This window comes from Orcinus orca, chromosome 2 (assembly GCF_937001465.1).
Source record: "Orcinus orca chromosome 2, mOrcOrc1.1, whole genome shotgun sequence".
Classification (NCBI taxonomy): Eukaryota; Metazoa; Chordata; class Mammalia; order Artiodactyla; family Delphinidae; genus Orcinus; species Orcinus orca.
The window spans coordinates 88,177,042-88,204,003 of NC_064560.1; the positions used below are offsets into that span (position 1 = coordinate 88,177,042).

General features: G+C 38.6%; 1 long non-coding RNA gene across 1 annotated transcript; it reads right to left on the reverse strand.

The window, feature by feature from the left end:
* Nucleotides 1–2,437: 2,437 nt before the first annotated feature.
* LOC125963462 (uncharacterized) lies at nt 2,438–12,427 on the reverse strand. The gene is made up of 3 exons (XR_007475493.1): nt 10,164–12,427; nt 8,635–8,761; nt 2,438–3,140 (listed from the first exon to the last, which is right to left on the reverse strand). It is a non-coding gene; the product is annotated as an uncharacterized LOC125963462 (long non-coding RNA).
* Nucleotides 12,428–26,962: the final 14,535 nt, after the last annotated feature.

Here is a 26,962-nt window from a genome sequence, read left to right on the forward strand (position 1 = left end):
ACAGCCCTCACCCTGAAGAACTGCTTCAGGGACTTTCCTGAAGCTCAGAGAGGAGCCGTTCCTTCTGAGCCACATAAGGCTCCCTTCACATGGCTTCCTCCTTTCTCCATGTTTCAGCCTCTACCCCACCTCTTTCTACAGTTGGGACGTTATTTACTTATTTTCACTTTTCTGAAGCAAGCTGTTACTCTGGCTCAGGCTGGGTCACAGTGAAATTTTTTTTAGACAGTTTCTCAGATATATGAACTCAGTCACCCCGAAATCAACCTTGAATCTGTGCAATGGTAATGACTCAGTTTCTCTTAGACCCATGGAAATCCTAATCCCCAGCCCCACTTCACACAGTAATGACTTTTCCCAGTTTATTTTTCTTTTCTTTTTTCAAAGGACAGCGTTTAGGGAAGCAGTGAGGGGAGATTAACCCTCTTGAGTCTACCTAGCTCAATCAGTCCATTCATGGAAGCCAGATTTGGGTGCCTTTCCACATCCAAGAACATTAGCCCGGTAGGAATTCCCCTTCGGTTTTTTTCTTCCTCCAAATTTAGAATCTGGGCTGTGTGTGGGGCTGGGGGTGTTTCAGGACAAATGACATCATTTAGACCCATAGAAACAGATGTTCAGACTTTCTGTGCTCCATGAACTCAGCTTCGTGCCATCTACTGGAATGGAAACTGGCCAGGCCATCCAGAGGGAGTATCTAAGATGAGTGGGTGGGATTGTACTGCTTTTCTTTCATTAAAACAGGAAGGGCCTGGGCTGGAATATGTTAGTGAGGACATCCAGAAATGGGCATGGAAAGCAAGTGCTCAAACCCACAGTAGGTAAAAACTCCAGTCCACTGAGCAGATTTGCAAGCAAGATGCTGAAATAATTTTTCCGTTCCACTTCCCTCCCTTCTCCCCCACCTTCAGAAAGGCACAGGATATTTTTAGCAGGAAAAATAAATGCCTCATAAAAATACCATACAGGGGACAGGGCACCCTCCCACCGGTTTCCAAGAGATCCCTGGAGTGACCATGAAACTAACAGACTTCAAAGCCAGTATTGGGACTGCACTTGCTAGTCCCTCTGCCAGAAACGCTTTCCCCCAGATATCCTCATCATTCACCTTTCAATTTCTTCAGGTCTTAACTCACACGCTACTTTCCTGGTCACTCCTTCAACAAAATATAACCATCCTGACATTTCTGTGGTCCTTTCTTTCCTCTATTTCTCTCCTTAGTGCATGTCACCATTTACCCTACTCTAGTGTAAATGTATTTATCTTGTTTATCTGCCTCCCCACTAGAATCTAAGGTCCATAATAGCACAGATCTTTGTCTCTTTTTCTTTGCTTTTGCTGCTGCATCTCTAGTGAAATCTTCCATTGAATCGTTAGAATGAAGAATGATGAAACTGTGTGCTAAAAATCCACCATCTCTCCTGAGTTCCCTGCCGTATATGTGACACCACTACTTGTCACATCCTCCAGCTCATGCGAGGTCTCCTGAGATGCTCACACCTAACTAGACACTCAGTTGTGCCGCTTCTTCCCTCAACATGGATCTTACTTCTGCCGACTTAATTCAGTCTCTGCTTAAGTCAGAAAACCATGACAAACCTCTCAAAGTGGTGCAGGGCAAGTGGCTTTGACAAACTTCAGACCTCTGCTTCCTCATTTGTAAAGTGGGTGTAGTAACACCCCTTCCATTAGGTGGTTGTGGGGAGCTGAGGTAACCTGTCGATAGCATTTCTCCCGGTGCCTGATACAAAAGTTAACACTGCTTCCCTTCCCTACTGTGTGTGCGCCATTCTGAATGCCTCTGATGGCGGCCAGATTCTCCTGAGGGCCTCTCCCTTCAGTCCCTTCACCGAGCAATCATCTCGTCCACTACTGCACAATTTCTTCAGTTATCCTCCGGTTCAAAAATCCACATGTTCCTTCCGAAGAAGGAACCTTTCATTGAACCCAACCGCACAGAGTCAAATACAATCAAACCATATGAATTCACGTGGCCAGCACAAACAAGGTGATTTCTTAGCAGGAGGGGCTCAGGAAACCCTCCAGTGAAGATGAGGGCTCCAGCTTCCCACAAAGTGTGTGGTCAGTTCATCATCCGAGCTCTCTGAACCACTTGTAGACCTTCAAGCCCCATGTGCTCTTCCCTGTCTCGGAGCCAGCCTGCAAGCTACCCCCTGAGCCTAGAATATACCTTCACCAATTCAGGACCCTTCAAACAACACCATGCCCTTCAGGACCCATAAGGTAGGCTCTCCTTTGAAAAGCTCGCTGAGCTCCCTCCCAAAGGTGGCTTAGCTGCCCCTCTCCTATGCCCCCACCACCTCATCTGCTCACCCCACCGTGGCATGGACCATGCTGAGTGGCATCTACCTCCTCAACCTGGGCTGTGAGCCCTGGTGTCCTATCCCTCCACGTGAACTCAGACAATATTTGGCACATGGTAGGTGCTGAATAAATGCTTTTTGAATAAATGAGCAAGTGAGTAAGTGAAAGAATGTATAATTCAATAAGTGAATAAAGAAATGCAACACTCTATTAAGTGGAGGTGTGTGATGGCATGAAGAGGCTGGAAAAACATGCCTCTTAGGAACAGACCCAAGATAGTACCCATCCCACAGCCTCCTCTCCCAAGTCATCCCTTCCCCCTGCACACACTTGTTCTCCCTGAGCTGCCTCACCCATCCTGGAGGCTTCCATTCCCATCTGGGTGTCAATGACTCCCGAAGCAATGGTCCCAAATTCTGTGCCAAACTTAAGACAAGCTTTTCTTGCCTAAGGATTTTCCATTTTAATTTTTGAAGACCCTGCTTCCTCCATGAGAGATCTCCTGTCTCTCTGCATTTGGAGAGTTTGCATTCTGGAAATAAGCAACTCTTTTCGTACAGGCCCGAACCTCCACCAACGGAAAGGCAAATCCTGCTACATCACATTCCAGAAGGATTTTAGCAGGTTTGCTGAAGCTAAAGGCATCCTCTATTCCCATGGAGATGTGGTATTTCACAGTGACAGAGGACAGAGAAGCAAAATTAAAGTTACTTGCCTTGAAATGTAGTAGAAAATGTAAAAACGCAAAGTCTAGATGTGTAGGGCAGGAGCGGGAACTTCTGGCCTCCAGCTCTTGGCTCAATTTTCGTCCAACCTTTGGCAAACACAACAAATCACGGTTACATTAATGAAGAACGATTCTTATCAGTCAGTAATCACCCAGTCTGGAAGTTATCCAGAGCCCACTGGAAGGCACTTGGGTGGTGATACATTTTACAAGCACGTTCTCATTGTTCTACTTCATTTCAGAATTCATTCTGGCTTCTTATCTTTCAAACCAATCCTCTTTTTCTCCAGAACCTGTGTTAACTTTTAAAGGGAATCCTTTGCTTTCCACTCTTATTTTACATTGTTGACTGAAGCCTTAAAGTCACTAGATATAAGAGCTGGAAAGACCCTGAGAGATTATCTGGTCTACCCCGCTCGTTTTATGGGTGAGGAAACTGTCAGAGGTAACTTTAACTTTGAATTTTATGAGGCCTATTTGTGTTGACAATATGATTGATTGTTCTGCTTCTGAGACTGAAGATTTGCAAGGGAAAATATTTTAAAAAAGTCAGTGCTCTTCCTAATGGGTGGGAGCATGGAGTACCAGCTCTCACTGCTGTAATTTTCCTGTACCACACCCTCTGAGGATATAATACAAGATCTCTCTACCTGGTGTAACCCAATCACAGTTGGAAGGGTTGTAGGAAGCTGCTACTCTTCTTAGAGAGGAAAGTATTGAAAGGTAGGAAGTCACTCTCTGTCCCGAGGGTGATTCAGATTGACAGAAGGGACTGCAGACCTCTGAAGCAATAAGATGTCCAGTCAGCTGCACCCACTATTCCCAAAGGAGGTTTCTCTTAGGGGTTCTGGCTGTTTGGACCTCTTTAAATGAATCTGCTCCGGTACACTATAGCTATTAAATCCCCCTCCCCATTGAGCAGGGAGGCCACAGAAGGTTCCCTGGCAGTGAGGCATGACTTGGTTTGGAAGCAGTCTACATCACAGGCTGTGGTGTATGACACCAGAGAGCTGAAGCTTGGATTCATTCTGGAAAAGGCACAAGGTTCAGAGCTAGAAAAGCAAAAGCAAAATCTCTAAGCAGAGCCAATGAAAAAGATCAGGAATGGAGAACTGGTTTCATGTCAACTCTGGCTGGTAGTGCCTGCCTGGAGTACTGTGTTGAGAAGGGCTGTGAGGCTGTGAGATAGTAGAAAGGAGCACTGTTATAGATTAGTGATGCCTGCATTAGGCCCAGGATGAAGAAGAACAGCAAGCATTCTAGACCTTTTCTTTCTCTTTTTTGATTTAATTTTATATAAGAATTACATATATACAGTTTTAAAAGTCAAATAGCGCTTCCAAGGTTTATAATGTAAAACAATAGTCCTTTTCCCACAGTCTTGCCAGCAGGCTCCCTCTCCTCATTGAAGAAACTATCTTTACAATAAACTTGGGTTAGAGGGGACTCTGGAAATATTAAAGTATGGAGATTATTATGAGAAAAATCATGGGTGATTTGAGAGTAAAAGCAAGAAGCTATTGGCCCTATTTAGAGTACATAGGAAATAAAATATAAGGCAGGAAGCTCCCTGACATAGGTCTTGGCAATGATTTTTTGAATCTGACACCAAATGCAGAAGAAACAAAAGCAAAAATAAACAAGTGGAGCTATATCAAACTAAAAACCTTCTGCACAGTAAAGGACAATGAGAAGACAATCTACTGAATGGGAGAAAATATTTGCAAATCATATACCTGATAAGATAATATCCAAAATATATAAAGAACTCATACAACTCAGTAGTAAAAAAAAAATAAACAATCTGATTGAAAAATAGGTAAAAGACTTAAATAGATATTTTTCCAAAGAAGACATACAGATGGCCAATGGGTACATGAAACAATGCTCAATATCACTAATCAAAGGGAAATGCAAATCAAACCAGTGAGATATCACTTCACACCTGTTAGAATAGCTATTATAAAAAATAAGAAATAAGTAGTTGGTGAGGATGTGGAGAAAAGGGAACCCTTGTGCATTGTTGGTGGGGATATAAATTGGTGCAGTCACTATGGAAAACAGTATGGAGGTTCCTCAAAAAATTAAAAATAGAACTACCATAAGATCCAGGAATTCCACTTTTGGGTATTTATCCAAAGAAAAGGAAAACCCTAACTTGAGAAGATATATGTACCCATGTGTTCACTGCAGCATTATTTACAATAGCCAAGAATGGAAACAACTTAAATGTCCATTGATGGATGAAGAGATAAAGAAAATGACATAGATAAATAGATAGATAGATAGAAAATGAAGTATTATTCAATCATAAAAAATTATGAAGTCTTGCCATGTGGGACAACATGGATGGACCCCAAAGGCATTATGCTAAGTGAAATAAGTCAGACAGAGAAAAACAAATACCACATGATCTCTCTTATATGTGGAATCTAGACAGAAATGGAAACAAAAAACCAAGCTCACAGATATGCAGAACAGATTGGAGATTGTCAGAGGCGAGGGGTGAGGGTTAGGAGAAATAGGTAAAGAGGGCCAAAAGGCAACAAAACAAATCAGAACAAACAAAAAATATCCCGCGAGGCTATATTTACATTACATTCATGGAGAACTTATCCACATAGTCACTCAATAAATATTTAAAGAATGAATAAACACGATTTTAAAATTTCAACTTAATATTCTAAGAATAGAAACAAAGAGTTTTATAGAAAAAAAAGAAAAGAAAATATAAACTCACTTTTATCATCCAACAGGGATGACAAAATGGTAGCGTGGGTTGAATGGTAAACAATATTCACCTGTGGTAGCAAAGCCCTAAACTGACCACTTAACCATCGTCAAGGGAATGGGGTGGGGTCAGTACCTCAGGGGTGGTGGGCATGTCAGTTCCCATTACTGGTAGAGAGTGGATTGGGTGAAGCACCTGGCCACCTAATAACCTAAGATCATAGGATGAAACCAGTAGTCTAAGATGGGGGTTAAAACTCTGATGGATCAGGCAGTAGTTGGGGGCCATCACATAGGCAGGTCTGGGAATTGTTGATCACTAGGCAAAGGGAAGGCCTCTCTGTCCACTCCTGGGAGCCAGCCCAGAGGCAAGAATGCTTTAGGAGCAATCTGGATGTCTGTATGGAGGGGTGACTCTCGTCACTCGCAAAGCTGTTACAGATCCTCTCTCCTGATGTTCTCCCGCCCTTGTGCGTGGGCCACAGGGGAGGCTGTGAATGATGGCACAAAGTACTTTTTCTGTATCTACTCAGATAATCATCTCATATTTCTCTTGTACTCCTTAATATAGTGATTTGCATTGTTTAATTTTTCAAATGTTAAACCAACCCTACATTCCTGGAATGAAATCCTCTTGGTCATGATGTATTATTTTTTCATGTATCAGTGGATGTGATTTGCTAAAATATTGTTAAGAATTTTGGTATCTATGTTCCTGGGGGATTTGGGATTGTAATTTTCTTTCTTATAATGTCTGTTTGGTTTGGGGATCAGAGTAATGTTAACTTAAAGTCTGAGTTGGGAAGTGTTTTCAATTTTCTGGAAGAGTTTATTTAAAATTAGTTTTCTTTCTTAAATATTTGACAGAATTCACTAGTGATGTCATCTGAGTATGAAGTTTTTTTGGTGGGAAGGCTTTGAAGTAAAAATTCAGTTTCTTTAATGGATACAGGGCTATATGGGTTATCTATTTCTTCTTGAATAAGCTTTCATTGTCTGGGTCTTTCAAGGAATTGGTCCATTTCATTTAAGTTGCTGAATTTATGTCTGGAGAGTTGTTCATCATATTCCCTTTTATCCTTTAAATGTCTGTTGAAACTGTGATTACATCACTTCCTTCTCCTAGTGTCTTCTTTTTGTCTTAATCAATATGACTAGAGATTCATCAATTTTATTGACTTTTTTAAAAAACAAGTGTTACATTGGTTTTCTCTTTGAGCTTGAATTGTTCTATTTTTACTACTTTTTTAATGTGGAAACTCAGGTCATTAATTTGATACCTTTCAGACAAATTCTAAGCACTAATTTACTAGCATCCTACAATATTTGATATGTTGTGTTTCCATTTTCATTCAGTTCAAAATGCTTCCTGATTTCACTTTTGATGTCTTCTTTGATCCATGGGCTATTTAGAAGTATATTAGTTTCTAAATACTTGGAGGTTTTTCAGGTATTTTTCTCTTGTTTTCTAATTTAATTGCATTGTAGTCAGAGAACATATTTTGCATGAGTTGAATTGTTTTCAATTTATTGAGGTTTGTTTTACATCCCAGAATATTGTCTTAGTCAATATTCCCTGAGCACTTGAAAAGAATGTGTATTATGTAGCTGTTGGGTGGAGTGTTCTATAAATATGGTTTACCTTTATGGTTTGGTTTATGGCGTTATTCAAGTCTTCTATGTCCAAACAGATTTTCTACTTGTTCTATTAATTATTAAAAGAGGATGCTGAAATCTCTGATTGTAATCGTAAATTTGCCAATTTCTCCTTTCAAGTCCATTAGCTTTTTACTTGATGTATCCTGATCCTCTGTTACTTGGTGCAAAAAACATTGTTATGTCCTTTGATGAAATGACCCTTTTATCATTATTAAATGATAATCTTCTTTATCCCTGCTAAGATTATTTTCAATGACTTCTACTTTGTTTGATATTAGTATAGCCACTCCAGCTTTATTTTGATCAGGGTTACCTTGGTATTCTTTTCCATTCTTTTTTTTTTTTTTTTTAAATATTTATTTATTTGGCTGCGTCAGGTCTTAGTTGCAGCATGAGGAATCTTTAGTTACGGCATGTGGGATCTAGTTCCCCGACCAGGGATTGAACCCAGGTCCCCTGCATTGGGAGCGTGGAGTCTTAACCGCTGGACCACCAGGGAAGTCCCCTTTTCCATTCTTTTATTTTTAATCTATTGTGTCTTTATATTTAAAGTGGATTGCTTGTAGGCAGCATATAGTTAGGTGTTGTTTTTTTGTCCAATCTGACAATCTCTGCCTTTTAATTTGGTGCTTATACAATTTGTACTTTATACAATAAGTCATATGCTTCTACTTCACTATTTGATTTCTATTTGTTCCATCTGTTATTTGGGAATTTTTTCCTATTTTATTGACTTCCTTTGGATTAATTGAATATTCTTATGAACCCATTTTCTTCTCCTTTGGGGACATTAGTTATAACTCTTTATTTTGTATACAGTAGTTGTTTTAGCAGGTATAGTAAACAGCTCTAATTATCACAATCTACTTTCAAATAGTAATATTCTGGTTACATATATGCACATAAATGTATAGATGTACATAAATGTATATAGATGTACATAAATGTATATAGAAGAGTTTCACTCTGTGTCTACACATCCTACTATTAACCAAAGACTGAGCTGGTTTTCTGTAGTTCTCTCCTCTATGGAACTCTGCCTCCACAGCTTCTAGCTCCCTCAGACTCCCAGAACTCCAATCTCTGCTCCTCAACTCAGAGAGAACACTGTGCTCTGCTTGGCAATGCCCTACACACTCTGCTCTCCAGAATGTACCTCCAGGCAGAAAGCTACAGTGATGGTAGGACTCACCTCATTGGTTTCCCTTCTCTCTGGAATCACAGGCTTCATCTTCATATCATCCTATATCTTAAAGCAGTTGCTCCACATATCCTGTCCAGTTTTTCTCATTGTTTAAGGCAGGAGGGTAAATCTGGTTCTGAGATATAGTTTTAATATTGTTGGATTAGTTTAATGAATATTTATGGAGGATTTTTGCATGCATTTTCATAATTGAACATGACTATATATCTACAGAGGGACATTTCACTTATAAATATAAATACATACATATGTGTATATAAATATATACATGTGTATGTGTGTGTGTGCATTTCTTATCCAGTTTTGTATTCAGTTATACTAGCCTTTTGGAAGTTTTTGCTCTTTCTCTATTTTCTTGACTAAAATTAGGGGGTGTTTCTCAATTTCTTTTTTTTTAATTAGTCTCCCCCTCTCCCTGGAGTCTCTTTAGATATGTTTTTTTTCTAATCCCCCACCTTGAAATTTTAATACCATAGAAACACTGTATATCTGTTTATGTACCGTGACCCTTTGGAGGACCACAGTATTTTAATACCTAAGATTTTTCCCCTTCTCCCCAAACCAGTGGATTTTGATCCCTTTGAGAATACATGAAGTAGGGAATTACCTGTTCCTTACAAGTTTGTAAAGCTTTCATCTAAAAAACTTTCTGGGCTGCAGCCTTTTGGAAAAGGAAATCTTTGATTACCATTTTGCTTCTTTAATGCTTACTGGCCTGTTTGATATTTATATTTCTCCTTGGGCCAATTGGGAATTTAATTTTCATCTCAGAAATACAGAGTTGTTATTCAGGCAGGACACACCAGCCTGGCAACCAGGCAGAATGCTTTCTGATTGGCACGTGCCCATCCTGATTAGCCAGCACCAAGCTTTACTTGTTGCTGAGTTATTTAAATACTACCATGTAGAGCAAAATCTATTTCATCTACAATTTCAAATATATTAGGCTATAGTTTTCACAATATTCTTTTATTATTTTTAAATGTCTTATGCATCTGCAGTTATTCCCTTTTTATCATTCTGCATTTTGCTTTATACAATCTTTTTCTTTCTTTCTTCCCAGAAGACCATCTTATGTTTTCAAAAAAATTTAAATATCAGCTTTTAATTTTACTGATCTTCAGTATCGTTTGTTGTTACTATTATTATATCTTGTATTATTACTGTTTTCTTATTCTTTACTTTGATTTCTGCCCTTAATATTTCTTCCTTTCTGATTTCTTTAGTTTTGCTCTAATTTCCATTTTTTTTTCTTCTTGAACTAAACAGCTCATTAGTTTTCAATCTTTCTTGATTCCTGATACATTTATTTAAATTTATAAATTTCCCTCTAAATATTGCTTTAGCTATGTCCATAAATTTTGGCTTAAAATACTTTCAGTTTATTCTGTTTTCTATATTATATTCATGAATTCCTTTTTAATTTAAAGATTTTTTAGTTGTATGCAATTTCATTTCTAGACTTAAAGGATTTTAAAAAGTTATTATCAACAACTGTGAAGAATCTTGGATTTTACCTGCTTGTAAGGTACCAAGGTAGCCAGTCAGTTTCAAAAACAATGCCGGAAGACATGAGACTCCTGGATCAAAGACAAATGACTTCATTTTCTCTTGGTTCCCCTTGCCTCCTAAGTCCTACAAGAGTGATGCATATATGGGTCCAGGAGGATGCTGCACCTGTAGTAGGTTTCAGTCACAGTTGAAGGACCCTGAGATTAGGAAACTCCAATCTTTCATAAGGGGGTATAAGCCAACCTACCCAATCTTTGCCCCACAGGGAGACATTACCTTCGTTTTACTAGAGAGCAAACACACCTGCCCTCTGCCATGGAGGGAGATGCTATCTTTATTTTCCAAGGCTGTTTGCTACATAAACATCCTTGAAAAGGTAATTAAAAGCTGACAATGCCTCTGCTCAGAAGACATACAGAAACACAAGAGACCTATGGAGAATCATCTCCCAATAATTATTCTTTTGTAATTTATTTCTAACATAATTGCACTGTGGTCAGAGAATATAGTCTGTGTGGTATTGATCCTTGGGACTATTTGTGGAAGCTGGGGAAGTCTAGGAATGAGAGCATCACACATCACAGAACCTGCAGACCAACTCCATTCCCAGTTCCTTCACCAGGCATTGCCTCCATTCAGAGAATCTTCCTTAAATTCCTGGAAAAAAGGTTATCTCCAAGAGGAGATAAACTTCTTAGGTTGCAATCCACTGTCACTGAGGGTATGGAGAGGAAGGGAAGGAGGAAGCAAATGCCGTAGGGCAGCTAGATCTTATACACGTGTTCTCACCAGATTCTCAACTTGGGAGGGTCTTAAAGCTACCCTGATATTCTCCCCATCTCCCCAACCCTTCCATCCCCTCCATATGCATAACCGGTCTGCTCTTGCTAATTTCCAGTCCATGGAAGTGATGGGATCAGAAAAACATCCCGCCAAATCAACGTAGGGGATAAGTAACAGAAAATTCACCCGCCATAGCTACACCTACTGCTCCACTATGTCCCCATCCCAGACTGCCATGAGCTTCTACACCAACTCACAACTGTCTTTGGTCTCCTTGTGGCCTTTTCAAAGTTTTGATGTTAGTTCCGCAAACTCTGCCTTCTCAACTCCTCTATTAATTCCTTAACTCTGGCTGCATATTAGCTGGAACTGTGGAGTATTTAAAATACCCTAGTGCCCAGATTCTGCTTCTGAAGATTCTGATACGAATGGTCCAAGGAGGGCCCCTGATTATCAATAGATTTTAAAGCTTCCTGGGTAATTCTAATGTGCAAGAAAGGTTTCCAATTTCCTCTGGGATGATTTAGGGGAAGGGACCTCACAGCCCAGGTTTCTAAATTTTCCTGTCAGGAGCAAGAAACTTGTATTTTGTTTAATGTTCAAATTACTGAACTCATATACCTAATAAAAAATATTTTTAAAACAAAGTATCTTGAAATTTTAAACTGACTATAGTTTGATTAATTTCTCCTATATCTTTTAAAATGCATCTGCAGATTTATTATGGCTGATTTTTTGAACACTTCAAATATATAAAACTTTCACAAATGCAGTGACTACAAAGCTTATTATTATACTTACACTTGAATGTATTCTAAAGCCTCAGAACAATGGACTTATTCATTTCTTTGATAATTTATGTGCTTGTTTTATACCTTCTGAGGGGATATTAGTATACTTATTTTAATATCTTCCTAGGGTTTTAGTAATATATTTTTATTCCTTCCCAGGGGTGGAGTAATATTACTAGACCCCAAAGAAAAAGTATACGTGCTCAGCCCAGCCAAGGCAGCAGAATCTGGATTACTGGCTGATCCATTTTTGGTCTGGGTACAAGACACATCATCAGGCTGCAATAACTTCTGGCCTTACTGCAACATGATTTTTAAGGTCACACCTTCACTTGCGTTTTATTTTTTTACAACCTGATGTCTTTCAGGAAATAACATACTTTTAAAGTCTCACTTTACCAGAGTTACAGAACCCAATATCCTATCAGTATGATATATTGACTTGGTCTGTTACCTTTTTAAAGAATTATGTATTCCTTATTGGTGTTTTATTAAAATGAGTAGGACCATCTAGTGGTTTCACTTCCTGTAAGATGAGGCATTGGGTCTAGGCTGTAGTTTCTTCCTCTTTGGGACATTTGACTAATTCATCTTTTTGGAAGACCCTGTTGACCCTTTCTTCTACTTGGTAATTTTGTGTGATCACTGATCCTGATTAAGTGTTGGACTTTCTTTCCATCTAAATTATATGTTAATCTCATACCAACAAAACCAGTCTGTCCTCCTCTTGATAGAGTTCCTGTTTTTTTCCTAGATTATTGGTTTGCTCATTTCCATAGCTTTTTTTTTTCTCAGAAACAAATATGCACATATATATTTATGCATGTCTATACAAAACAATAATTAACGAAATATCCATATATAAATAATAGCCGCTTATTAAAATCCATTAACAAGAAGCAAATCCATAATTGGTTATCCATTTTTTGATTACAGCTATATTTTTGTACTCATTATTTTAACTTTTCTCTTTTGAGAAATGTTATGAATCCATGGTCTTTCATGGACTCAACTTGCTCCAAGTAACCATAATAACAATAATATTTTGTGCTCAAATTGTTGCAGCTTGGTCAATGGGAACCCTTAAATTGGGTCCTTTGGCATTCTCATATTGACCCTAACATTAAAAAAAAATCAGATTCTTGCTTTCTGGTGGCAACAGGATATTCCAGTCTCATTCTGATCGTTCTTTTCCCTTTCCCAGCACAAAGAGCCATCTATTCTCTGGGCAGTCCTGTTTTATTTTTTTAATTGAAAAAAGTATTAGAATAGTGGGCATGGGAGGACACATATGAAAGACGGGCAAAAGTTTCAACACTGCTGTAGAGCCACTTGCACTGGAAAATGCGACTTTAAAAAATAAACTATGGTTTCCAGTGATTTTTCAAATATATATATATATTTATACATTTAACATCTTTATTGGAGTATAATTTCTCTACAATGGTGTGTTAGTTTCTGCTGTATAACAAATTGAATCAGCTATACATATACATACATCCCCACAGCTCCTCGCTCTTGCTATTATATTGATGTACCCTACTTTTCTTATAGTAATTGGTATCACCTGATACCAAGACTTTCTCCCCAGTAACAACAGTTCTATAAATATACATGCTCCTAACATGGTCTAAGCACTAGCCCTGCTTTGAGGAATTCACAGCCTAGTAGGAGATAAGCTGGATGTAACATGTCTCTCTTCTTCTCGCCATAGGATCTTAGACATTGCTTGTCAGAATATCTCACTTCCCTTGGCACATAATCCTCCTGAGAATAACCTGATGGAGATTGAGATCAACACAGAGATTTAAAAAAATAGCCATAGAGGTCTTGGAAGACTGAGATACACAGGCAAGTGGCTGGAGACACTCAGAAACAAAGACACAAAAACAAAGACCGGAAGAGGTGAATGGAATGAGAGGGAGGGAGATGTGTTCTTGTGATGAGAAGTGTGGGAAGGAGAGAGTACTGAGAGAATGGAGCAGGAAAGATAGCAAGAGGATTACAGCAATATTTGAGACAAAAAATAAAGGGAGAAAAATAAATGACAGATATAGAAAAAATGATTAATGTTGAGAGACGATTTACAGCAAGATATGAGAAGCAGGGAGAGACATGAGGACAGTAAAGGAAAGAAAAATGGTCATGATGAGAAAGAAAAGTAGAGAGAAGCTCGCTCATACTATTTCTTTCCCAGACCATAAATACAAGCCACAGACTCACCGATGGAAAAAGCCAGCAGAATTTGAATGGTTTTAGCTGAACTCATATTAAGAAGTAAGCTCTATGTGGGGGCGCTACATATTTCCATTCTCAGGTTGCTTGGGCATTGGTCATTAGGCTACTTATTGTTTGCCTACAGCATCTTCATGTTCATCTTGTTGGCCATCTTAGGCTTTGTAAGCTCAGCTACTAGATTTAACTTCCCATAATTCATGAGTTGGAAGATCTTTGTGTTCTTACATTCAGTGCTGGGTTTAGCTGAAAGTCAAAGGTCTCACTTGGCCCACGCATGGTTGATCAACCCTATTCTGTCACCATTTCCATCATTGTCAGCCGGCTACACCACAGCACAGAAGCCAGAAGTGTTATTCTTACAAATACTTAAAGCCTTCAGTCTCTGCATCACAATCTCATAAAATGCTCCATCACTAGCCACTTGTCCCTTCCCATAGTCCAGTTTAATATTCTCTAGACCACGTGACCAGCACTTCACAGAAATTTGTTGGAAGAATGGCTACCCAGTTCTGCTATTCCAATGTCAGCCAGGGGAGAAAGGCAGAGACCTTAGACATTTGAAAATGCATCAAGTTAGCATTTTAAAAGCTGATGGCCAAAACTTTCCTTGGATTCTTCTCCTCATTCTCTTGTTGTGAACGCTTTCTTCTTGTTAATATGGGCTTATATCACCTGGGGTCTGGGGTCTGCCCAGGTTGACTTTCTTATGGTGGTGAGACTAAAGTGGACTCCTTTCCAGCCTGCAGGGATAGGCCAAGTGACTCATGGCTCCAACGTCAGCATCTACCAAGCACTGGTCCCAAAATTTGGTATGTATAAGAGTTATCTGGGAGCCTGTTAAAAAGGCAGGGATCCACTTGCAGGGATTTGGTCTGAGGAAAGGGGATGGGGACAGGCATCTGAATTATAAGACCCCCTAATGTGATTCTGATGTGGGCCTCCCTATGCCATTTCTTGAGAAACATTGCCCAGAGTAATGACAGTAGGTCTTTGCTTACATTTTAGAAGGTGTCTTGCCAATCCTGAACCCAGTATGACCCTCTGCTTGTGTAAGGCACAGGTATATCTAAGTCTTCAAATCTTCTTCCCGGACCATATATCCTACTGTTGCCATCTTCAACATAAGTTCACAGCCTGGATACACTGTTAAACTTGACTTGCAGAGTTGATGTAAACTCATTATGAGCGCCACATCTTTTTTAGGATAGGCAGTCTACTCTTTTAGTGTACAGTATATTCCTATAAATCTGCTAGAAAATCAAAAGTTCAACAGAAGAATTTATATACTATGAGGGGCTTTCAGTCTCAGAGAGCTAAAAAAATGATAAAATTCATAGTAATATCCTACCATCTTTGATGATATTTCCAGCATCTTGTACATGTTCTTTCCATTTTGTTCTTTTCTTGTTCTTTATTGCACTTTCATCATTTTTAATCATTTCCATCTTTGACTCTATCATAGTACCTGTGAGATTTTACTTCTTATCACCAGTATCAGAGTTACATATTTTTTCCTTTTTCCACTCGCTCTGCTGTGCACATGTAGTGATGTTTCTAAGACCGAACAATTGGTTGCCAGGCATGGCCACCATGAGGTGGCTTAGAACGTTCTTTGCCTGGCTTATAAAAATCTGAACTTTGTATCTGGAAGGTGCATAGAGGTGTCAGTGCAAAGGGCTTAAAAATGCAGGATGTAAGGATATTAAAAGTCTGAAGCTGAGGGCTGTCTCAAAAATGAGAAACCAGTTTAAATGAAACTGGTTTGCTATACAAAGTGCAAGATAAAGCTTTATTACTCATCCATATATTTTGCTAAATATGCTGGATTACAGCAATGAAGACTTGAAGACAAGGACCTTACAGACTGGTGGAGGAGACAGACAGGTAAATTACAAGTAAACTCTATAAAAGAAATACAGGGTGCTGTGTGTACATTCATAGGGAGCCCTCTCACCAGAGGAGGCTGAGTATGGTTTAGCCAGTGAAGAAGGTAGAAAAAAATGTCGCAAAATATCTAAGGCCTTAGAAACAAGAAACAGCATGGTATTGCGGCAAATTGTAGTTTTCAAAATGGATGTAACATTATTTCCCATTCCACATGCTTTTCTTGACAATGTGACTTTGATGTTCCATCAGATTAGAGCTGGATCAATGTGATTTCTGATCTCAGAGTGATGCTATGCAACTTCTGAGGCTAAGTCATAAAAGATAATAGAGCTTGGGATGATTTCTCTTGGAACCCAGCTGCCATGCTATGAGGAATTCTAATCAGCTACTTGAAGAAGCCATGTGTGGGTGTTGTGGGTGACAGCCCCAAGGGAAGTCCCAGTCTAGCATCAATCACCAGACATATGGGTCAATAATCCTTCAGATTGTTCCAGATGCCAGCCTATGCCTCTTCCTTCCTGCGGTCCCAGACATCAGTCAGCAGAGAAAAAGTTCAGCAGTAGAGAGGGCTTCAAGCATAGTTCCAACAGGACTCTTCCAGTCCTCTTTAATTTATCAGCAATCCCTTTTGGGTGTGGGTGATTTCTTTTACGATATTAAAGAGCTGCAGGAGTTCCAGACTTCAGATTTGTACATCTTGTATTGAGAACAAGAGAGAGACAACTCTCTTATTCCCAACCATTCAAAGCATAAAGCAAAACAAAACAAAACAAAATTGTACTTCTCTCTGGTTGGCCCTACTGAACCAATTACTGATGCTAGAGAAATTCCATATGTTGATTGGCTTAAGTCTGATTCACTGCACAATGACTGTAGCAAGAGATAAGAGACTACGGTAACCAGCTTTTGTCAATCAAGGCTCAACCCTGGAGCAAGGAAGTGAAGTTAATCCCACCAACCAAAATTCTGCTGCACTGCTGGAGGGGGATATTTAAAGAACACATCTATGTGTATATTTTTCAAATCACTTCCTCTAGACCATTGTTGGACCCCAGCAGTTTAAATGAGTGGGCTGCAGATAATCTGGTAGTTTCAGAGAGGTCAAAAATACTTTAAAAATTGTTTATCTATCTATCTATCTATCTATCTATATCTATATATATATTCCACAAATTTAGAACATAAAATTATTTTCACAGAAGTATAGACATATTCCTATATTTTTATTCTTAAAGATTATCCATCTTCCAAACAGTTGTCTTCTGCTGAAAATCAGTCAATAGAGTTCCTCTGGGCTAACGTAGCTTCCCACCATTCACACTGTACTGTCTACTTGACTATGAGTTTTATGAGACCACATCTATTATTGCTCACTTTTATATTCTGAGCTACAGCACAATGCCTGGCATATACTCAATATACTCATAAGTACTCAAATAAATATTTGTTGAATGAATGTTTCCTTAATTTGCATATTTCTCATTTCTATTATAATGCATTTAGCCACAGTTCACAAAAAATGGTTTATTGGTCAAGAATAATGATGTACATATTAAATTAATGCAAATTATATAAATTTAAATAGTGAGCTGATTCCAGTGTAAATAAAGAATGAGAAAATGAATGTGCTGGGCATATGGAACTGTGTAAAATGATGATTTGACATGAACAGATGAAATATAAAAGTGTGAATATGAAGGACAAATGTACATGATTAAGTCTATATAAAATTTGGATTTTATTGAACTGGTGGTGCTTTTACCTCTAACTCTCAATTCATTGTTCATTATAAAACTATCATATATATATGTTCTAGGGAAGTCATTCAAAAAATAGAAAGAGTGTATAACTTCTAAATCCATATAGAGAAAATTATGGTTAAAAAATACCCATCATTTAAGATCCAATAATACACAATAATTCAAAAGGAAGCAATTAAGGATGAAAAACAGAATGAAATAAAACATGGAAGAGGTGGGATAAGTAAAAGCACAAATTGAGGTGGTTAATTTAAACCCAGTTAATTTTATATTACAGTAAATGCAAAGGAACTAAGTTCACATTTAAAAGGCTGGATTGTTAGACTGGATAAAAATATACATTATACGCTGTTTAAAAGAAACACACCTGGGCTTCCCTGGTGGTGCAGTGGTTGAGAGTCCACCTGCCGATGCAGGGGACACGGGTTCGTACCCCGGTCTGGGAAGATCCCACATGCCGTGGAGCAGCTGGGCCCGTGAGCCATGGCCGCTGAGCCTGTGCGTCTGGAGCCTGTTGCTCTGCAACGGGAGAAGCCACAACAGTGAGAGGCCTGTGTACCGCAAAATAAATAAATAAATAAAAGAAACACATCTAAAACATAAGGATATAGAAAGGTTGAAATTAAAGTATACAAAAATATATCATTCAAATTTTAAAAAAAGAAAGATGATGTAGCTATATTAACATTGAAGAAAATAGACTTTAAGGCCAAAGAATTTCTAGAGATAAAAGAGCTATCTCATAATGTCAAAAACATCATCTCACTAGTAATATATGTAAGTTTTTAATTTTTATACACTTAATAACATGCCCTTAAATGCATAAAGCAAAAAAATAATAGAATACAAAGAGAAATGGATAAATCCAAAATCCTAGTCAGAGATTTGGAGTCTTTCAATAATCGATAGAGTAAGCAGGAAAAAAAAGATAAATGATTTGAACAACATACTTAAGAATTTTGACCTAAATTGATATACAGATGTTATAGTCACCTTTCAAAACTGAGATAGACTCCTCAATCAAACTTTGGTTCAGATGTTGATACTGGTGATACCACACACATATCAACAGGACATGAAAAGTTTTATTATTCAAATAATGGGCCAAATACTTGGAAATTGAACAACAAACTTCTAAATAACCTCCAAGTCAAAGAATAAATCACAAGGAAATTTAGCATATATTTTAAAGGGTACAGCTCTTCTGTTTTTTTCAGAAAACACAGTAGATGGGAACACTTTCCCACTAGTTTTATGAGGCCAACTTGACCTTGATACCAAAGCCTAAAAAAGATGCAACAGGAAAAATATTACAGACCAATATTCCTAATAAACATAGACACAGACACCTTTAAACAAATTTTGGCAAATAAAATCTAGTAATATGTTAAAGGATATCATTATATTATCCTAGTAATAATGCAAAGCTCATTTAACCTTTGGGAATCAATCAGTGTAATCAATAACATTAACAGCATGAAGGAAAAGGGTCATATGATTATTTCAACAGATGTAGAAAAATATTTTACAAAAGTCAATATTCATTTATGATATAAAACTTTCTGCAAACTAGGAATAAATGGGAATTTCCCCTGTCTGACAAAGGTTATCTATGTAAACCTACAGCTAAACTTATTATAGTGAAATATCGAACTTTTACTGTAAGATTAGGAATAAAACAATGATGACCACTCTTACCATTTCTTTTAGACATTGAGCTGGCAGTCCTAGCCTGTGCAATAAAGAAAGAAAAAAAAGTAGAGGGTATAATAACTGGAAAGGAAGATGTAACATTGTATTTGAAGACAAAATGATTTTTGGAAAATCCTAAGAAATCCACAAAAGAATTTATCAAAATTAGGAGAGCATGGTTACAGGATACAAGGTCAATATAGTAGATTCTCATTATTTGCTGAAGTTTTATCCTATAAAGATGTTGTGAACACTGAATTAGCAAATACTAACATTTGCTCCTAGGAGAAATGCAGGGTTACGTTCTCATGAACCTGAGCACAACACTTTGGACAGTCAATCAATAGGAACCTTTTTTTTTAATGCGTGCTTTTGTTTAAAGACATCTTTTAAAATATATATTGTTGATTCAATAACATTGAACTCATGGCCAACAGCATTATAACTCATGCCTGAACAAAGCTTATCTAACACATGTATTTTTCTTGTTAGGCACATCACAACCATCTTGTGCTTAGGAACACCAGAGAGCACTACCTTAGGGGACATTTTAAACAGCAACATCACCAACAGAAAAGATAAAAATGCAACAAATGTGACACTAAATATACCATGAAAAGGACACTTGTTTACATTATGACAACTAAAACAAGAAGGCAGAATGTTGCCTTCTGACCTCAGCTGGGAGGTGTGTGTTGGTTGACTTAAATTTTTCATCACCCTGCTCATGTCTGTGAATGAACATGAAAGCACTGTGAGTATTGACTTCGGGGTTACAAATATCCTTTAGCAAATAGGTGAATTTGTAAATACAGAATCTACAAATAATGAAGATCAGCTATATATAAAAATAAATTGTATTACTATATACTAGCAAAAACAATTGGAAGTGAAACTTTAAAATATAAAAAAGTCATAAATAAATTTATTTCAGAATAAAATTTAAACTGAAACTTACAAAATTTTGCTGAAAAAGTGATCTAAATAAATGAAGAGATATCTCATATCCATGCATTGGAAGATTCAATATATTAAGATATCTATCTTCCCCAATTCATCTATAGAGCCACTATAATCCCAATAAAAATGCCCCAAATCTTTTTCTTTGTAGAAATTGGCAAGCTGATTTTATTATTATTATTATTTTGCGGTACGTGGGCCTCCCACTGTTGTGGCCTCTCGCTGTTGTGGCCTCTCCCGTTGCGGAGCACAGGCTCCGGACGCGCAGGCTCAGCGGCCATGGCTCACGGGCCCAGCCGTTCCACAGTATGTGGGATCCTCCCGGACCGGGGCACGAACCCGTGTCCACTGCATTGGCAGGCGGACTCCCAACCACTGTGCCACCAGGGAAGCCCCTGATTTTAAAATTTATATGGAAATGCAAAGACCTAGACTAGCTAAAACAATTTTGTAAAATAAAAATAAAGTTGAAAGAACTACATTACATGATTTGAAGACTTACTACAGAGCTACAGTAATCATGACAGTATGGTATTCATGTAAAATTTTTTAAATGGAAAAGAATAGTAAGTCTAGAAAGAGACCCACACATACACAAGTCAATTGATTTTCCAATAAATTGCTAAGACAATTCAATGGGAGAAAGGAACTTTTGTGTACCAAGTTATACAGGAACAACTGGGTTTCCATATGGAAAAGAAAATGAAGTTTGACCCCTACTTCACAGTATTCACAAAAATTAATTCAAGGAAGATAATAGTACTGAATGTAATAGTTAAAACTATAAAGCCTCCGGAAGAAAACAGAGGAGAATATCTTTGCAAACCTTGGGCAGGCAAATCATTTTAGAGAGAACATCAAAAAGCACTTGCCATAAAAGAAAAATCAATGAATTGACTATCATAATTCAAAACAGAAGTATTTTACCTAGAACATATATAGAACCCACACAAATCAATAATAAAAAGACAATTCAAATTTTAAAAATGGGCAATAGACCTGAACATTTACTTCACAAAAGAAGAAATAAAAAAATGACTAAAAAGCACATAAAAACATGATTAACACCATTAGAGGGGCTTCCCTGGTGGCACAGTGGTTGAGAATCTGCCTGCCAATGCAGGGGACACAGGTTCGAGCCCTGGTCTGGGAAGATCCCACATGCCGCGGAGCAACTAGGCCCGTGAGCCACAACTACTGAGCCTGCGCGTCTGGAGCTTGTGCTCCGCAACAAGAGAGGCCGCGACAGTGAGAGGCCCGCGCACCGCGATGAAGAGTGGCCCCCGCTCGCCGCAACTAGAGAAAGCCCATGCACAGAAACGAAGACCCAACACAGCCAAAAATAAATAAATAAATAAAATTTAAAAAAACTAAACACATCATTAGACATCAGAGAAAATAAAATTAAAGCAACAATGAGATGGCTGAAAAAGCCACACTAGAATTGTTAAAAATAATAAAGCCTCACAACAACAAATGTTGGCAAATATGTGGGGCAGTTAGAACTCTCTATACATTGCTGGAGGGAGTGTAAAATTATACAAACACTTTGAAAACATGTATGGCAATTCCTTATAAAGTCCAACTTAAAACTATTCTTTGACCCAGTAGTTCCACTGAACAAAAGACTTGTACAAAATGTCTTTATTCATAATAGCCCCAAAGTTAGAAACAACCCAATAGAATGGATAAACAAATTGTGGTATCTTCACACTATGCAATAAAAAATTATCAATTTCTGATACATGAAACAATATGAGTGATTCTCAAAAACATATGTTGGGTAAAAGAAGCCTGACACAGGAGTACATACTGTATTGTTCCATTTACAGGAAGTTCTAGAAGAGACAAAATCAATCAATGGTGAACGAAATTAGAAAAATAGTTGCTCATAGGGGAGGGCAAGGATAGACTAGAAGAACTTTTCTCAAGTGATTGAAATGTTTTATATCTTAATTGAATGTTGATGATATTTTCAAAATTAATCAGATTTTACACTTAAGTGCATTTCACTGTATATAAATTTCACCTTCAAAAAAGGTCTTGCATGGAAGCAACCTAAGTGTCCGTCGACAGATGAATGGATAAAGAAGATGTGGCACATATATACAATGGAATATTACTCAGCCATAAAAAGAAACGAAATTGAGTTATTTGTAGTGAGGTGGATGGACCTAGAGTCTGTCATACAGAGTGAAGTAAGTCAGAAAGAGAAAAACAAATACCATATGCTAACACATATATATAGAATCTAAAAAAAAAAAAAAAAAGTGGTTCTGAAGAACCCAGGGGCAGGACAGGAATAAAGATGCAGATGTAGAGAATGGACTTGAGGACAAAGGGAGGGGGAAGGGTAAGCTGGCACGAAGTGAGAGAGTGGCATGGACATATATACATTACCAAACGTAAAACAGATAGCTAGTGGGAAGCAGCCACATAGCACAGGGAGATCAGTTCGGTGCTTTGTGACCACCTAGAGGGGTGGGATAGGGAGAACTGGAGGGAGACGCAAGAAGGAGGGGATATGGAGATATATATATCCGTACAGCTGATTCACTTTGTGATACAGCAGAAACTAACACACCATTGTAAAGCAATTATACTCCAATAAAAGTATTTAAAAAAAAAAAGGTCTTGAACAATCTCTTCTCGGCACAAAAGCCACCATCAAGTACACACACATACTTCATGTTAACACATCAGATTGCAAAAATTAAAATCTAATTGTCGGGACTTCCCTGGTGGTCCAGTGGTTAAGACTTCACCATCCAATGCAGGGGGTGCGGGTTCGATCCCTGATCGGGGAGCTAAAATTCTACATGCCTCGCAACCAAAAAAAATAATAAAAAAACCCAAAACATAAAATAGAAGCAATACTGTAACAAATTCAATAAAGACTTTAAAAAAAAATCTAATTGTCATTGAGTATGTGAAACAACTGAACTGTATTCTCTGCTTGTGGTAGTGTAAACTGATAATGACTTCAGAAAGCAATTTGACAATATTTAATGCAGTTGAATGTGTGCATATGACCCGGAAACTCCACTGCCAATTGTGTACCCCCAAAACTCATGACATGTGAGCACATATATTCAAAGCAGCATTGTGTGTAATAGTTATAAACCAGAAATCACTCAATGCCCCCCAACAAGAAAATGGATATATAAATCATGCATTGGTCATACAGCCAAATATCAAACAGTAGTAAAAAAGAAAGTAGAATTACTCCCATCAGTTATATTTCTGGGTAGAGCTGCTCAGAAACAGAATACTGAATGGAAAAAAAATATGCAAAAAATACATACTGCATGATACTATTTGTATAAAATATGAAAATATAAGTCAATTCAATGAACTCCCTATGCATGTATGCATAAATAGGAATCGTATGAAAACATGAATGAATGATAAGCATCAAATTCAGGATAGTGGTACCTCTAGGGAAAGAGGTACACAGAGGCTCCATTTCTACTTGTGATGTTTTATTTTTAAAATCTGAAGCAAATGTGGAAAAATATTAATATCTGTTATGCTTGGTGGTGGAGACAGGGTATTTATTTGACATACTATTCTACCTGCATTTCTGCATGTTGATATATTTCAAGATAAACAAAGAGAAGAAAGAAGTCAACTCTCTGATAACTCAAGCTTAGAGAGACTGGTGTAAGGAATTAATAGTTTCATTGTCTCCTGAAGAGAAACCGTAAAGTATTTCATTGCCCAAAAATATAGGAGTAGTTTATTCTTTGGAGTTGGGGTATACTTTAGCTCATTTATTTACCCTTATCCTCTTTCCAGAAAGGATTTGAGGTAGCTTGTAACAAAAGATACATACGATGAGCCAGGAAAACATAAACCTAAGTAGAAAATCAGGATCAAAGATAACAAATATTCCACCAATACTGGTTAACCACAGTCACCGCGATCAAGTTTCAAACTTGGCTCAGAACTTCTTGGCAACAGTAACCATTCCATCTCCAGCTGACCCATAAAAGCAGGTTAGGAAAACTAACCTTTGTTCTTCAAGATTTAACTTAATACTCTCCTGAGCAGTATCTCTGTATTCTATTTTGCATTTTTGCCTTGCTAACTAGCCAGGTTCTTCCTTTCACTTCTTTTGTCCTTCTCTCCTTTCCTTCCTCTTCCTTTCCTTTCCTTCCTTTCTTTTCATTCTTTCACTTATTTTACTCAGATGCCAGATGCTTAAGACTAACAGTGGTTATGAATGCAGGTCCTACCTACTATATAGTGGCTGAAATACCCTTGGGTGAGGTTTTTAACCTCTCGGCCTCAGTTTTCTAATGTTCAAATAGGGGTAATAGCACATGTATGTCACAGTGTGGGAAGATTAAATGAGACAATGCATGTAAAGACCTTAGAATAATGCAAGATGCCACCCAATAAATCTTAGTTGTTGTTATGATTATTATTAGTCAGTGGAGGAGAATATGAATCCACTGTAGTCCCTGCCCTCGTCAGGGGTCGATCAGGAGCAGGGTAAGGTTTCACTGTCTCACGTGCCAGGCCTTTAGTGGAGTGAAGTTCTGGAAGTGGGGAGCTGATACCAGCACCATCCTCAGACAGTAGCACAGTTAGCTAGCCTCAGATCCAACAGCACACTTAGCAGCCATCCCCAGATGTAACAGCACACGTAACAACCTAACTGCTGAACCAGAACATGGGGGACAGCATCTCGCCAGATGGCACAGACTGGACATTTCTGCTTTTGAGGCGATATTCTGTTTCTGCTCGAGATCCCTTTTGGAAAAAAGCAATCCTTCAGAACATACTAGCCTTGAGAGTCTCAGACTGTGGGCTGTGCATCTCGCCCCCCTTCCCAAAGATCCTGGAAAGTACCAAGTAGAGATGACAACTTGTTCCAGGGATCACCAGTAGCAACATAGGGCCCTCAGTTGATTCCAGCCACAGTAGACCCAGGTCCCCTTGTCCTTTCATCTGGGCGTAATTCTCACCCAGCAACTCCAGCAAGTATGGGTTGGGAGGAAGCTTAGCTGCAAGGGACAAGAATTATATGGGAGGACACAGCCAGTGGGAGTTTGGGACCAGGAAAAATAAGGATTCAAGTAGTAGAAATCAATCGGTATGAGGCAGTGGGGGTAGTCAAGAGGGGGCTCAGGTACAAAGGGATGAGAGACCAAGTGACTAAAGCTTGGGCATTAAGGAGGTTTGGTTTCAGGAACGAGAAGGCCAGAAGCAGGTGGTCTGGGCAGAGGCAGCAGTGCGTGTAGGCTTTCTGCCAAGTCAGCGTGCGCTGACCTTCGGTTCCTTAAATACCCAGGAGGATTGCGAAGGGGCAAGAATTCATGTGAATGTGAGGGTCAAGTCTCTTTAGCATCAGGGGTGGGAGGGTTAGGGGAGGAGAGGCAGCATTCAGGAAGCTAGACAGGTCATTTCTGAAACAGCCAGGCATTCACCTGCCTGGCCTTGAGCGAGCAACCATTCCCCACATGCCTGAGGAGTCACATGTTCTTGCCTCTCCTATTTCCTAGAAGCCCACAAACAAGATATTCTTATTTCTCATCTCAACATCACCCTCAAGGTAGGTCTCATTTCTCTACCAAATAAGACAGAGACCCTGGGAGAGATCACCCTTTACCAGACAGATGAGAGATGGTCCATAAGTTTCAATTTAGAGACAGAGGATTATCAGCAGACCCTGAGTTCTTCCTGTCCTGGGGCACCAACTCTGTGGTTCGACCTGTTTCTAGAAGAAGAACAGCTTCTTTTACTGGGTGGTCGCTTTGCGCCAGGCATTATGATAAATGCTTTAAATGCATTATCTCATTTGATCCTCAGAACAATCTTATGAGGTAGGTACTATTATGAGGAAATTGAGGTGCAGATGGGTCACTAAACTGGGAGCTGAAGTGTTAAGATGCAAACCCAGGACCGTGAGACTTAAAAGGCTACGTTCTGAAACATCATGCTAACTTCCTAAACTTCAGCACTCCTTCTTGGGGGAGGGTGACCACGAGCTCTTAAGGATGTAGGCCTTTCTTAGAACTGCAAAGGCAGCTTACCTCACTTCCTTCCGAGCATTTCCGTAGGACTTTGTCGTCCCATAACTTCTGTTCTCATTTTCCCACATCCTGGTGGTCCTGCTGTGATAGAGTTGCCTGGTAAAATGTGAGCAAATTGGAGAATTCCTAGTTATTGGCCTGTAAGATTGTGTTTCTAAAGTTGTATCACTTCTGGCTATGGTAATGGGCTCCAAACACCCTCCTCACCAGCAGGAAGTATGACAACACCTGGCTTACATCTTATTTACCTGTTTGAACTTCAACTGGAATTAGAAAAAATTAGAAACTTTCACTCATAAATCCCTAATAATTTTGAGGTACAGGTATACATGCCTACCTAAAAAAAGAGCCTTAGAATAGCTAACAACAGAAAGAAACACCATTCAGAGAAGCAGACTTAATGATTAGTCACCACATTTTACATACACTCAGGATCTCCTAAGAAAAAGCATTTTCTTCCTGCTCCAGTTTTGACTCATTTTCATATCTTCTGCCTATAGTGACCCCCCAGGACCCCCTTTGGTGCCCTGAGGATGCATCCTTAGAATAATGAGGCCTCTTCCTATATAAGTGAAGAGAAGGGCTCCCACTCAGCTAAAGAGAAACATATAATAAATATGACAATTCTGACCGGATTAAGGAGGCAAACACA